General features: G+C 46.4%; 1 long non-coding RNA gene across 2 annotated transcripts in view; it reads left to right on the forward strand.

Annotated features, from left to right (window-relative positions):
• The window catches only part of LOC138845849 (uncharacterized), a 99,058-nt gene that overhangs the window by 66,870 nt on the left and 18,706 nt on the right, over positions 1-13,482 (forward strand). The gene's annotated exons all lie outside the window — the stretch shown is intronic.

Genomic DNA, 13,482 nt, shown 5'->3' on the forward strand with positions numbered 1-13,482 from the left:
TTTTTCCAGAATCTTCCAAGAGAGGAAATTGAAGAGTAAGAGGTGATCACAGAAAATGGATATTTGACCAGGTAATTGAAAGGAAAATAAAAAATTTTGAGCCAGATTTATGAATGTTTACGTATTTTGGCCCCAACTTGCTCCTTTCGACAAGTTGGGTCCAAAACATGTGAACATTCGTAAATCTGGCTCAGAACTTTTATTTTCCTTTCAATTACTGAAAAAGCTTTCCAAATAAGGGAAGCTTGATCAGAATGCACCAGCTGTGCACAGGAGGATTTGGAAAGCGAGGTGCAAGCAGCCAGTGAAGAGCCTGCTGTCACCATCTTAGCAGGGAGTGACAGCTGCAGGGTCAAGGTCAAGGGTAACCAGGGCAATCTCTATGGCTATAGGTCCTTCATCATCTCAACAGACTTGGAAATACTGAAGATATGTAGAGAGTACTTATTGATTGATTAAAGATTTATTAATTTTCATTTCGTTTGAAAAAGAGAGAGAGGGAGAGCACTTTCATCTGCTGGTTCATCCTAAATGCCTGCAATGTCCAGGGCTGGGTCTGGCCAAAGCTGGAGTCCAGCACTCAGTCTGATTCTTCCAGCACAGGTGGCAGAGACCCAGCTACTTGAGCCATCACCTGCTACTTCCCAGCATCTGCATTAGCAGGAAGCTGGGATTGGGAGCAGAGCCAGGACTCAAGCCTAGGACCCAACTCTGAAATAGGATGTAGGCATCCCAAGTATCTGCCCTTCCTTTTTTAAAAGAAAATTTTTTGCTACTTGAAAGGCAGAGAGACACATACAGGGAGACAGAGAGAATGGGTGGAGGGGAAGGAGACAGAGAGTCAGAAGGACATCTCCCATCTAGTGGCTCATTTCCTAAATTCTGCCATAGCCTGAGCTGAGCCAAGCCAGAGCCAAGAGCCAGGAGCTCAGTCTAGGTCTCCCACATAGGTAGCAGGGACTCAAGTGCTTGAGTCATTACCTGCTGCCTCTCAGGGTGCACATTACTGAGAAGTTGGAATTGAAAGTGGAGCCAGGGTGTCAGGGTTGTGGCACAGCAGGTGAAATCACAGACTGCAAAGCCAGCATCCCACATGAGTGCTGGTTCAAGTCCTGGCTGCTCCACTTCTAATCCAGCTCCCTGCTAATGAACCTGGGAAAGCGGTGGAAGATAGTCCAAGTGCTTGGGCCCCTGTCACCCCACATGGGAGGCCCAGATGAAACTAGGCTCCTGGCTTCAGCCTGGTCCAGCCTTGGCTGTTGCAGCCAATTAGGTAGTGGACCAATTAGTGGATGGAAGATCGTTCTCTTTCTTAGTCTCCGCCTCTCTGTCTGTAATTCTGCCTCTCAAGTAAATAAATAAATCTTAAAAGAAAGTGGAGCCAGGGCTCAAGCCCAGGCCCTCTGAGGTGGTGTCCCAAGCAACGCCTTAACCACCATGCTGAAGCCCCACCCTCAAGAGATAATTAAAGAAAAAAAAATCGTCAATTATTCATGATAAGGTCTGGGCAGGTAAAAAGAGGGAAACCGTAAAGACGACTGTATTTTTGGGAGCCTACGTGTCTGGTCACAAGTAGTAGCCTTGGAAATGCACAATTCTTTTAGCAAAATTCTGTTGAAAATCTGTTACAGTTGGGCTCATGAATGGCATGTCCAATGGGAAGACATTTAAAAGCTCAGAACCAGAGCCAGAATTAGAGGTGAAAACAAGGATAGAGTTACAGAGCAAAGACATGGAGGAAACAACTAAAACCAAGGTGGTGGATGAAGACAAACGAGGAAGACGTTAATGAAAGGAGCTCTGGGGGCCAGCACAGTGGCATAGCGGGTGAAGCCGCCAACTGCAGTGCCAGCATCCCATATGGGTGCGGGTTCAAGTCCCCTCTGCTCCAGTTCCAATCTAGCTCTCTGCTATGGCCTGGGAAAGCAGTAGAAGATGGCCCAAGTCCTTGGGCCCCTGCACCTGCATGGGAGATCTGGAAGAAGCTCCTGGCTCCTGGCTTCAGATTGGCGCATCTCTGGCCGTTGCGGCCAATTGGGGAGTGAACCAGCAGATGGAAGACCTCTCTCTCTCTCTCTGCCTCTCCTTCTCTCTCTGTGTAATTCTGACTTTCAGATAAATAAATAAATCTTTTAAAAATAAAAAAGAGGAGCTTTATCACAAAACCGTATCCAGCTGATGCTCTGTGGTGAGTGTTTGTTTTGAACAATAACACAGTAAGACGGACACATTTGAAGTGAAACTTTATGGTGATCTGCCGTGGCTCACATAGAAATCACGACCTGGACTATGACCCCATCCAAGAGCCTATCTCAGAATCTCCCCCAGGGACGGGCACACTGAGGCGTGTGGCACCTTACGTCTCTAAGTCACACAGTGTGTACTGTGACTGTGAGATGGATCTTTTCTAGCTTGACTCCTGGGTTATGCAGAACCTGCTGCTCAGTTTTCAGAAATTTGGAAGTTGCCTAATTTTCTTTCTGTTACTCATTTTAGCTTAGTCCCGCGAAAACCAGAAAACATTCTTGGAGTTGTTTCAATCCTTTGAAATTCGTTAGGGCTTGTTTTATGGCCTAGTGCATTTTCTATTTTGGTCCATCTTCTATTGCCAGGGAAATGAACGTGTACGTGTATTCCAAAATACGTTCTATGGGACAGTGTTCTGAAGTGCCAGTGAGGTCAAGCTTGTCTCTCGCCGTGTTCAGACCTGTACAAAGTGTCTTCAGTGCCTTGTCGTTAGCCTGTTCTCTCAGCTACTGCAGCATGCTACATTTTCCCACTGTCACTCCTGTTCAGCCTCTTGTTTTCTCATACAGATTTTTGAAATTTGCATATTATATGCAGATGAATGTAGGCTTAGAATAATGAGGTTTCTCCACTATGAAATAAATCTATTTTAGTACTATTTCTTGTCCTAAGACTGACTTTTTCTGTTCTTTCTTTCTTTCTTTTTCTTTTTTTTTTTTTTTTTTTGACAGGCAGAGTAGACAGTGAGAGAGAGAGAGGCAGAGAGAAAGGTCTTCCTTTTGCCGTTGGTTCACCCTCCAATGGCCACTGCAGCTGGTGCATCGCGCTGATCTGAAGCCAGAAGCCAGGTGCTTTTCCTGGTCTCCCATGGGGTGCAGGGCCCAAGGACTTGGGCCATCCTCCACTGCACTCCCAGGCCATGGCAGAGAGCTGGCCTGGAAGAGGGGCAACCAGGACAGAATCCGGCGCCCTGACCGGGACTAGAACCCGGTGTGCCGGCGCCGCAAGGTGGAGGATTAGCCTTTTGAGCCACGGCGTCAGCCCAAGACTGACTTTTTCAAATATCACTGTGGGCTAGCCAGTTTTCTTCTGGTAAGTGTTTTTGTGATAGAGTTTTCTTTATCCTTTTATCCTATTCTGTCGCCTTACACAGAAAGATTTATTTTGAAGGTAAAACAATAGTGATAGTTGGGGAAGCCAACATTTAAGGAAGAGGAGCCAGAGGCAGGGCAAGGAAAGAGATACAGAGTAGTGAAAGGAGACTAAGTTAAGAAGGACTTTCTGAGACTAAGAAGAATTGAAGGCAGGATGGACCGCTGAAGCTGTCCTGCTTTTCTCTTAACAGGGGCACCCATGAGCTCTAGAGACACCAGGACAAATAGAGCTTAATGAAAGGCCACTGAATTTGGTAGCTATACATTCATTAAGGCTTTTTTGAGTTATAGTAGATAACACAAAACAGGCTTACAGAGATAATTGCTGACAAGAAAACCGATGCAGCAGACTTAGCCATGTTACTTATGAAATTTATCTGTGATGAGGGTGCTACTCTGCATTTCCTGTAGAAAACACTTCCCAGCTTCAGGCTTGGTTTGATAACATCTCCCTGGCCTTTCCAATAGGTTGCTTGAGCAGTCCCCTGACATTTTAGAGGGGCCCATGCGCATCTTGCCAAACCATCACACTACTCCCCAGTTAGACAGGACTAGGTGGGTTTGTGATATGCTACACAGGGGTCAGTCTACTCGCATCCTCAGCAGGGCAGGTGGCAACTGAGCCCAGCAGAGCAGGGGCAGGAGCTGAGCCCACATTGTGTGATTCTCAGAGCAGGCTTATGACCGGCATGGCATTTTGCTGATCCGTTCCTGTTTCCATTCATCTCCCTTCCCTCCAAAGACCAGTTTTCTGCTCTGCTCAAGAACCCAAAGTATGTTGCTAAATAGATTATGATCCAGCCATGATGTTTTGTAATGCATCATTTTGCTAGGTGGTACGTTCTGCAATTAGCTGCAAAGCCAGGTCAGTTTGTGTCTACTTGAGTGTGGACAAAATATACAGGATGCACATAAAATGTGGACAGGAGATTGGGTGGATTCTTGGAGGAGAGAGAGGGAAGTTTGTTTTGGAAAGTAGGGGAGACTCCTCTTCATCCCAAACAGAGAGCTATGAGTACTCACTCAGACTAAATATTTAAAGTTCATGAGGGGAGCCTGGGAAATTCAGCGTTGATGCACTGATCTTAATAGGATGTTATTTGGAAAGCATTTGAAAGTGATTTCCATCAGGACAGGAACAAAGGAGAAGAATTAAGTGCCTAACTTAGTACCATGGAACTACATTACAACTCCTTCTCAGATTTCTTTTTTAAGTTTTATTATGTAAAAACTAAAAAAAAAAACACAAATAATGATCAACTGTCAACCTTCACTAACTTTCAGCTTCAACAATTATGATCACAAAGACAACCATGATTCACCTACACTACACCTACTTTTGGGCGGGGATTATTTTACAACTAATCTAAAGTATCACATTATTTTGTCTGTAAACAATTTGGTATACAATGAAGGAAATTCCTGTTTAAGTGTTTCTTTTATTGGGGTGGCCATTTGGCCTGAAGTCTAACCTGCCAGTTGGGACACCTGCATCCCATGTCCAGTAACTGGGTTTGGTTCCTGGCTCCACTATTGATTCCTTAGCTTCCTGTTAACGTGTATCCTGGAAGGCAGAAGATGATGCCTCAAGTAGTTGGGTTTCTGCCACTCATATGGAAGTCCCGGATCAAATACAGCATAGCAGTTATCATAGAAGAGTTAGAAATGATTACTGAAGATTTGTCATTAAAAATTCTCACAAGGTCAGATGGTCTTACTATTGAATTTTATCAAGAAAGTTGAAAAATTTCAAAACCATGTGTTTTTCTTGGTACTTAAACTCTTCCAAGTCATTGAAAAAAAGATGAAAATTTCCCTAATTGAACTTCAGATCTTTTTGAAAAAATGAAAAATAATTCATATAAGCATGAGGAATTAATAACATTTTGTTTTTCTTGATAAAAACGCAAGATATTATATTTTCAAAACTTTAGGGATCTGCGCTGTGGCACTGTGGGTTAAAGCCCTGGCCTGAAGCGCCGGCATCCCATATGGGTGCCGGTTCGAGTCTCGGCTGCTCCTCTTCTGATCCAGCTCTCTGCTATGGCCTGGGAAAGCAGTAGAAGATGGCCCAAGTGCTTGGGCCCCTGCACCCATGTGGGAGACCTGGAAGAAGCTTCTTGCTTCAGATGGGTTCAGCTCCAGCCGTTGCAGCCATCTGGGGTCTTTACCTCTCTCTGTAACTCTGTCTTTCAAATAAATAAGTAAACCTTTAAAAAAATAGAAAACTTTAGAGTTAATACAAAAATGTGTAAGGTACTCATACATGATACAATACAAATATGCAAAGATCTACTTGCGATAAGTACCTAGAAGTAGAATAGAAAAAAGTCCCATTAAAATGCAAATACTAAATATTAACATATTTAGTAAGAAAGACGCAAGATATGTATGAAGAAAATGGCAACATTTTAAAACCTTGCAGAGGATTTAAAAGATCTAAAAGAAAGGAAAGACAACATGTTCTGTTAAAATATTTATTTATATTTATTTGAAAGGCAGTGTGACAGAAAGAGGGATAGATCTTCCATCCACTGGCTCACTCCTAATTTTCCCACAGTAGCAAAGGGTTGGGTCAGGTTGAAGGCAGGGGCCCAGAACGCCATCTGGGTCTCCCATGTCAGTGATAGGGCCCCAGGTACTGAGTCATCCCCTGCTGCCTCCCAGGGTGCACATTAGCAGGAAGCTGGATTGGAAACAGAACAGCCAGGACTTGAAACAAGCACTGCAATATGGGACATGCATGTCCCAAGAAGCAACATCTACCCTGAGACATCATCTTCTTGGATGGAAAGACATAACTATACGTGAACAAGAACAAGCTTACAGGAAAAATAGAACCCAATAGAAAAAAAAGGACAAAGAAAATGAAGAGAAGTTGCAAGGGTGAATGAGTTCCATCCCTGGGTCTCTGGTAATGCATTCTGACATGCATGGCTGCTAGACATGTGAACCGTTAGCAGCATCTGGGACAAAGTATCAGGAAGAATGTTATAAGCATAGAAGCAAACATACCCTTTGCTTTTGTGAACTTGGCCGACCGAAATAGAAATTAAAAAGTTCAGCACACAGGAACCAGGAACGACATGTTTGTTGTGAGGCTGCTTGAAATGCAAGGTGGGGGGGGGGTACCAGGTAGATGACAGTCATTTCTGGTACAAACCATGCTGCATGCAACCTAACTGCAGATAATGCTATTATCACCGTGAAAAGTAAGCAGTGACAGCCAGACTGGTAAGGTGGGAAAAATAGTTGGAGGAAGAGGAGGTTATTTAGTTACAGGGAGAGGGAAAGGAAAGGAGGAACTAAAAAAACCTTTTTTAAAGACTGTATTAAAACCACACTAGTATGTACGATACCTTGCTTGTGCATTTCTCAAAAAATAAATTTCATACACACAGTATAAAGTAGAAATCAAACATACTGAATACCGTGTTCATTAGTCTCCCCTTCTAAGTTATGTGCTCATTTGAGCCCAAGACATTCTCTTTAATCATTATTTTTGAGAGCACCTGGGGCCGCCGCCATGGCTCAATAGGCTAATCCTCCACCTGCGGTGCCGGCACACCAGGTTCTAGTCCCGGTCAGGGCGCTGGATTCTCTCCTAGTTGCCCCTCTTCCAGGCCAGCTCTCTGCTGTGGCCCGGGAGTGCAGTGGAGGATGCCCCAAATGCTTGGGCCCTGCACCCCATGGGAGACCAGGAGAAGCACCTGGCTCCTGCCGTCAGATCAACGCAGTGCGCCGGCCGCAGCGTGCCGGCCATGGCGGCCATTGGAGGGTGAACCAACGGCAAAAGGAAGACCTTTTTCTTTGTCTCTCTCTCTCACTGTCCACTCTGCCTGTCCAAAAAAAAAAAAAAAAAAAAAAAAAGCACCTGGTTTCTGAGTTGGCTGCTGGTCCATGTTTGTTTGCTATGCACATTTCCTGGAGTGTCCAGGCACAGAGAGCACACAGAGGTCCCTGGTCCAGTGGGCCATGCTTAGGGGTAAGACAGAGAACCAGCCAACGGGAGATTTTAGGTGAGAGTGTAGCTTCAGCTTGAGATGAGAGTGAGCCCTTCTCCCCACCCCTCGCCCCCAACTGAATGTCAATCTTAGACCAAACACTCTGGGGGCAGGCTACTCGGGGGGCTACTGCTTCAGATGATGTCCATAGAGTAGACTCTAGGATCCAGCTGTCCGGCCAGAGTCAGGGAACCTGTCCACAGGTCAGTGTCACAGTCACTCTCAGAGCATGGAGGGAGGGCGAGTGGTTCCCTCTTCCCGGCCTTTTGGGCAAGCCCAGTCCACCTGTGCTAACCACTTGAGACAGGAAGCAGTAGAGGTGGGGAGGGAGGGAGGCCGCAGCTCACCTAAGACTAAGAAGAGAAAGAGGAAGTACGTGCACTAATTCTTGCTTGTGAGCTGCTGCAAGGAGCCAACCGCAAAACACGATGGGTGAATGTCAAACCCTGCATGGTTGGATTAGCCATCCTCCATCTCTCTGGATCAGAGAGGGATGCCCCTGGTGAGGGCCAGGGGAGGTGCCCCTTGCTCAGCACTGTTGGCAATACAGCACTCCTCCTTTTATAGGAACGGGAGCCATCAGGGGATAGCTTTCCAGCAATCTCCAAATGTCCACAGATCACAGAGGAGGATGCACCCTCCACCGTTTCTCTCCTCATCTTCTCACCTAAATGACTTGATTTCAGTTACACCATACAAAAGAGCAAGACGCTCGAGAGCCTGGACATCACCTTTGATTGCCCTGTGGAGGTCAGCTGCTTCTTACATTCATGCAGAGTCACAGGCTAAAGCTTTGCCATTTTTGTTGTCTAATTGGACGGGATGACTGTGCCGTGCTAACAGTTTGCATTCTCATCTTGGAACTGGTTGAAAATGGACTTGGGTTGTTGTGGGCGTGGAAGTAGCACATGGTTTGAGGGCTGACATCTGCCATCCTTAAAGCTTTGCAAAATGTACAGTACATGAGTGAGGGTCCACACTGGTATAGATGTGTGGTTACATGGGAATACTCTCACTTTGGCTCTCTCGGCCTTGTTTTTCTGGGCTTGTTTGATGATCTTGTTTCTCTAAATATCTGCCTAGTCCTTACTGTGCTGCCATGGCCATTTCTCAGCTCTGGGCATGGACACACTTGGAAGTATCTGGGACTGACACCTCTCAGGAATGGGTGATAGGCTCAATAGAACCCACTTGTCCCGATTGTGGAAGATCAAAGTAAGGGTGGTGGCTCTGTGTGGTTGTGACACCAGGACACCAGCCTAGGAGCTTCTGTGGGTATCTCCCGAGTCCGTGCCCTCCAGAATCTAGAACACTTCTTTACTCTTCCTCGCCTGGACTATTGCAATGGGCAATCCTGTGGTTTCACCTTCCCTTTGGTCTCCCTTGCTGTCTCCCTGACCCCTTCACTTGCTCTCTGCCACTGTGACTCCCCCAACCTGAGAGTTACTGTCCAGCTACCCTCCACGAGACAGGTGCAGCTCCAGCAGCCGAGTTCCTGAGGTCTGCGGCATGCTGTTTCCAGGGACGGACCACATTCCTCTAAATCCTTCCAAGTCCAATGTGTTGTGTCTCCTTGGTTCCCTTTATGTCTTTGCCTCAGCTCCCTCCCCCAAAGCCTGCATTGACTTGTTTTGGACTTGTTTTGGGCTCTCAACATTTCATGCGTGGATTATGATGAGCGCTCTCATACTTCTGGTCTTCCCCGTTCTATTCTGTTGTACTGATCTGTCTGGGACAATGGCTTATGGACCACAGATTTCATCAAGTTGCTGCCTTAAAGGAAAAGCAATGGCAGCCACCACCCCCATCCTTGGGTGGCTCTCAGAAGCTCTCAGAGTGACAGCCCCAGCACTTACGATCCAGCACGTGCTACATCCTTGATGCTCAGCTTTGCTGATCTAGCTCCTCTTTGATTCATCCAGTTCGACTTAGCTGCGCGTTTCACAGACCACTGTCCTGCCTATCTCCATCTCTGGTGAGAATTCTCAGCCTCCTTCTCTCCCCATGGTTGTTTTGCTGAATAACTCATAGTGTTCTTAGAAACTTATCTTGGGGCTGGCACTGTGGCATAGCAGGTTAAGGCACAGCCTGCAGCATCCACATCCCATATGGGTGTCAGTTCAAATCCCAGCTGCTCCACTTCCAGTTCAGCTCCCTGCTAATGTGCCTGGGAAAGCAGCAGAGGATAGCCCAAGTGCTTGGGCCCCTGCACCCATGTGGGAGACCTGGGTGGAGTTCCAGGCTCCTGGCTTTGGCTTGGCCTAACCCCAGCCCCAGCCCTAGCAGTTGGGGCCACTTGGAGAGTGAACCAGAGGATGAAAGATTTCTTTCTTTCTCTCTCTCTCTGTCTCTCTCCTTCCTCTCTCTGTAACTCTACCTTTAAAATAAATAAAATAAATCTTCAAAAATACCCGTTACTTTCCCCCCAGAACACTTTTCTAAGTAGCACCCTGTGCTCCTGTATACCCAGGAGGGGCTGGGTACATTTCCCCTGTATGTCCACAGTCTGATGCTTAGCACAGTGGCAGAGTTAATTGCCTGTTGATGAAAAGACTGCACCTCATCTAGTATGTTTGTATCCTCAAGTGGGGTCAGTATGCCCCATCTAGGCAGACAAGGACACCTTTCCTGATCTGAGAATCTCTAACACACACCAAAGGAGTCTGCACAGGGCTGGCTTTGTTCCCTTCTTCTTCTTATTTCTGAGACTCATAGAAAACAAGAGTTGAAAATTGAGGCGTCTGATCAAATTATGCCCCCAAAGTTAAGATATATCTCATATTAATTATTTAAAGGTATCAATTACTTTGCTATAGTATAAGGCAACTTCAAAATGTTTGTGGAAAAATGGAATTAAAAGTATGAGTTTACTGGGGCCAGTGCTGTGAACACAGTGGGTAAAACTGCTGCCTGCAATGCTGGCATCCGATATGCGTGTTGGTTTGAGTCCTGGCTGTTCCACTTCTGATCCAGCTCCCTGCTAATGCTCCTGGGAAAGCATGGCCCAAATGTTTGGGCCCCTGTACCCATGTGAGAGATTTGGAGGAAGCTCCTGGCTTCTGGCTTCAGTGTGGCCCAGCCCTGACCATTGTAGCTATTTGGGGAGTGAACCAGCAGATGGTAGATTTATTTCTTTTTTTTAAAGGTTTATTTATTTACTTGAAAGAGTTACACAGAGAAAGAAGGAGAGGCAGAGAGTAAGACAGAAAGAGAGAGAGAGAGAGAGAGAGAGAGAGAGAGAGAGGTCTTCCATCCGCTGGTTCACTCTCCAGTTGGCCACAATGGCCGGAGCTGCGCCCATCTGAAGCCAGGAACCAGGAGCTTCTTCCAGGTCTCCCACATGGGTGTAAGGACCCAAGCATTTGGGCCATCTTCTACTGCTTTCCCAGGCCATAGCAGAGAGCTGGATCAGTAGTGGAGCAGCTGGGACTCTAACTGGTGCCTTTACCTGCTATGCCACAGCACCAGCCCCTTGAAGATTTCTGTTTGTCTCTCTCCCTTTCTCCATTACTCATCTTTCACATAAGTCTAATAAACCTTAAAAAATGTATGAGTTTATTTTGGTGTAAAAAGTTACTGTAATCCTTGTAGAGGTTTTTTTTTTTTTTTTTAATAATATGTACTTTCTACTTGTGAACAAAAATCTTCACAACAAAATTTTTTTGTACCAAAATAAACTTTTCCAAAAAGAATGTATTTTTAAAGGCAGCGTGACAGAGAGAGGGAGAGACAGAGAGAGAGGGAGTGAGAACTTCTGTCTACTGATTTCATTCTCCAAATGGCTACAACTACCAGGGCTGGTCCATACCAAAGCCAGGAGCCTGGAACTCCATCTGGGTCCCCCAAGTGGGTGCTGCAGGGGCCCAAGCGCTTGGGCCATCATGCAATGCTTTCCTAGACACATTAGCCAAAGCTAGTTCCGAAGGTTAGCAGCTGGGATCCCAACTGGTAATCTGCTAATGGGATGCCAGTGTCACAAATAGCCGCGTAACTCCCTATGCCACAATGCTGGCTGCAAACTAATACTTTTAATTCAGATTTCCACGGTCATTGAAGGCCTTTTGTATTTTGCATGCAGAGTGACCAGAATTGTTTCATTTACATGATGCTGGGTTTCTTAAGAAACAGCATCTGTAGCATTTCCACTATCATAATCACAACTATCATAGTGATGATGAGAAAACCTTCCATCAAAACATTGAATTAGCCTAAAAACAGGTTGACGTCTGCTTTGAAAATCAGCTGCCTTTCCTGCTAAAAGTACTTTTTTTTTTTGATCCACCTACTGATTTTTGAGATTCTGCTACACGGCTTATCAGGCCCAGGGTTTCTGGATACGTTGTATGATTAACGTAAACTTGGGGGAAGCTTATTCTGTTTTGTTTTGTTTTGTAGTGGTCCAAATTTAAGTTGCTTTTAGTCACAGGATTTCTGTAAATACAAACTTATGTCAGAAGAGGCCTTTCATTTACTTTTGGATTCGGCTGAGCGTGTTTATTTAATCTGCAGTGATTCAGTGTGTTGGCTGCCTCGGGAGCGTGGAGTGTGTTCTCATGGCGGGGCTGACTCCACCGCTCCCTTTGCACAGCACTCTAAGGGCTCAGAAGAAGGGCGTGACTTCCCTGTGAATTTCTGAGTGGGATTCCTGTCTCTTTCCCGTTAGAAAAGGACAGTAGTTGTTGTTGTTATTGTTGGACTGTAAGGCTACCCTCATTTGCTTTGGAGTTCCCACACTGGCCCAATGAAAGCTTTGGCTTTTTGTGTTGGGATGTTTTTGGGGGGTTTTCCAAAATGGGAAAGGCAGGGTCCTGGCACTGAGGGATGGGTTTGGTTTCCCTCCTGCACACCCCCAAGGAAACCCCAGAGAAGAGCCGCCATCCCTGTGTTAGGGAGCTCACAAAACCCCACGGTTGGATGCATGGGTGGGAGTCCAGTTCTCAGAGACCCGACCAAGAGGAGGATGACAACGGGAGATTTCCTCTCTAGCGAGACTGACTTGCGCAGTCTGTGCCCTGCATCACTACCTCCCCTGCCGTCAGCCTGCTCCAGCTCATTTTCCTGCTCCAACATTTCTTAGCGTGACTGTTGTCCCTTTCCTCTGGGTGCTCACTTGGAGTTTTGTGATCCTCTCCCATGACTGTAACCACTGGGGCTCTGGAGTCCCCTGAACCCCACGTGCTGGTGGGCCTGTCCCCAAGGTGCACCCAACTTGCGATCCTGTGCCTGGCCATGCCTAACACATGGGGATGGCTTTCCTTTACTGCTGCAACATACCTCTTGGAATCTTGACTTTCAACCCATGTGGTCTCAGGTTGGGGTCCCTGCTGCTCCACTTCTGATCCAGCTCCCTGCTAATGTGCCTGGGAATGCAGTAGAAGATGGCCCAAGTGCTTGGGCTCCTGTACCTATGTAAGAGACCTGGAAGAGGCTCCTGGATCCTGGCTTTGGACTGGCCCAGCTCTGGCCATTGCAGCCATTTGGGGAGTGGGCCAGCAGATGAAAAGCCTCTCTTTCTGTCTCTCCTCTCTCTCTTTCTCTCTCTCAACTCTGCCTTTCAAAAAGAAAAGAAAAGGAAATGCGTGGGATTGATGTTGTAGAGCAACAGCTAGGCTGCCCTGTGGGATCCTCACCTCTCATATTGGAGACCCTGGATTGGAGTCCCAGCTTGGCTCCCTATTCCAGATTCCTGCTAATGCGTACCCTTGGGGAGCAGCAAGTGAAGTATTTGGGTCTCTGCCACCCACGTGGGAGATATGTATTGAGTTCTGGGCTCTTGGCCTCAGCCTGGCCAGCACCAACCATTGCATCAGTTTGGAGAGTGAACTGGATGATGGGAGATGGTGCTCCCCCACCCCCAACACTACCTTTCAAATCAATACGTTGAAACTGGATCTGTCTTATGTGAATGTGTGGTTAGAGCTTCAAATGAGCGATGATCTTGTAGATTCTGAGACCTTTCTCAGGTGACTTCTGTAAACAACCTGAAAGTTTCATGGTCTGCTTCAGTAGAAATCAGATGCTCTATAGGCATAAAACCCAAATTCTATTTTAACATGAAAACTACTAAAAAGCCAATT

Source organism: Oryctolagus cuniculus, chromosome 16, assembly GCF_964237555.1.
Source record: "Oryctolagus cuniculus chromosome 16, mOryCun1.1, whole genome shotgun sequence".
Classification (NCBI taxonomy): domain Eukaryota; kingdom Metazoa; phylum Chordata; class Mammalia; order Lagomorpha; family Leporidae; genus Oryctolagus; species Oryctolagus cuniculus.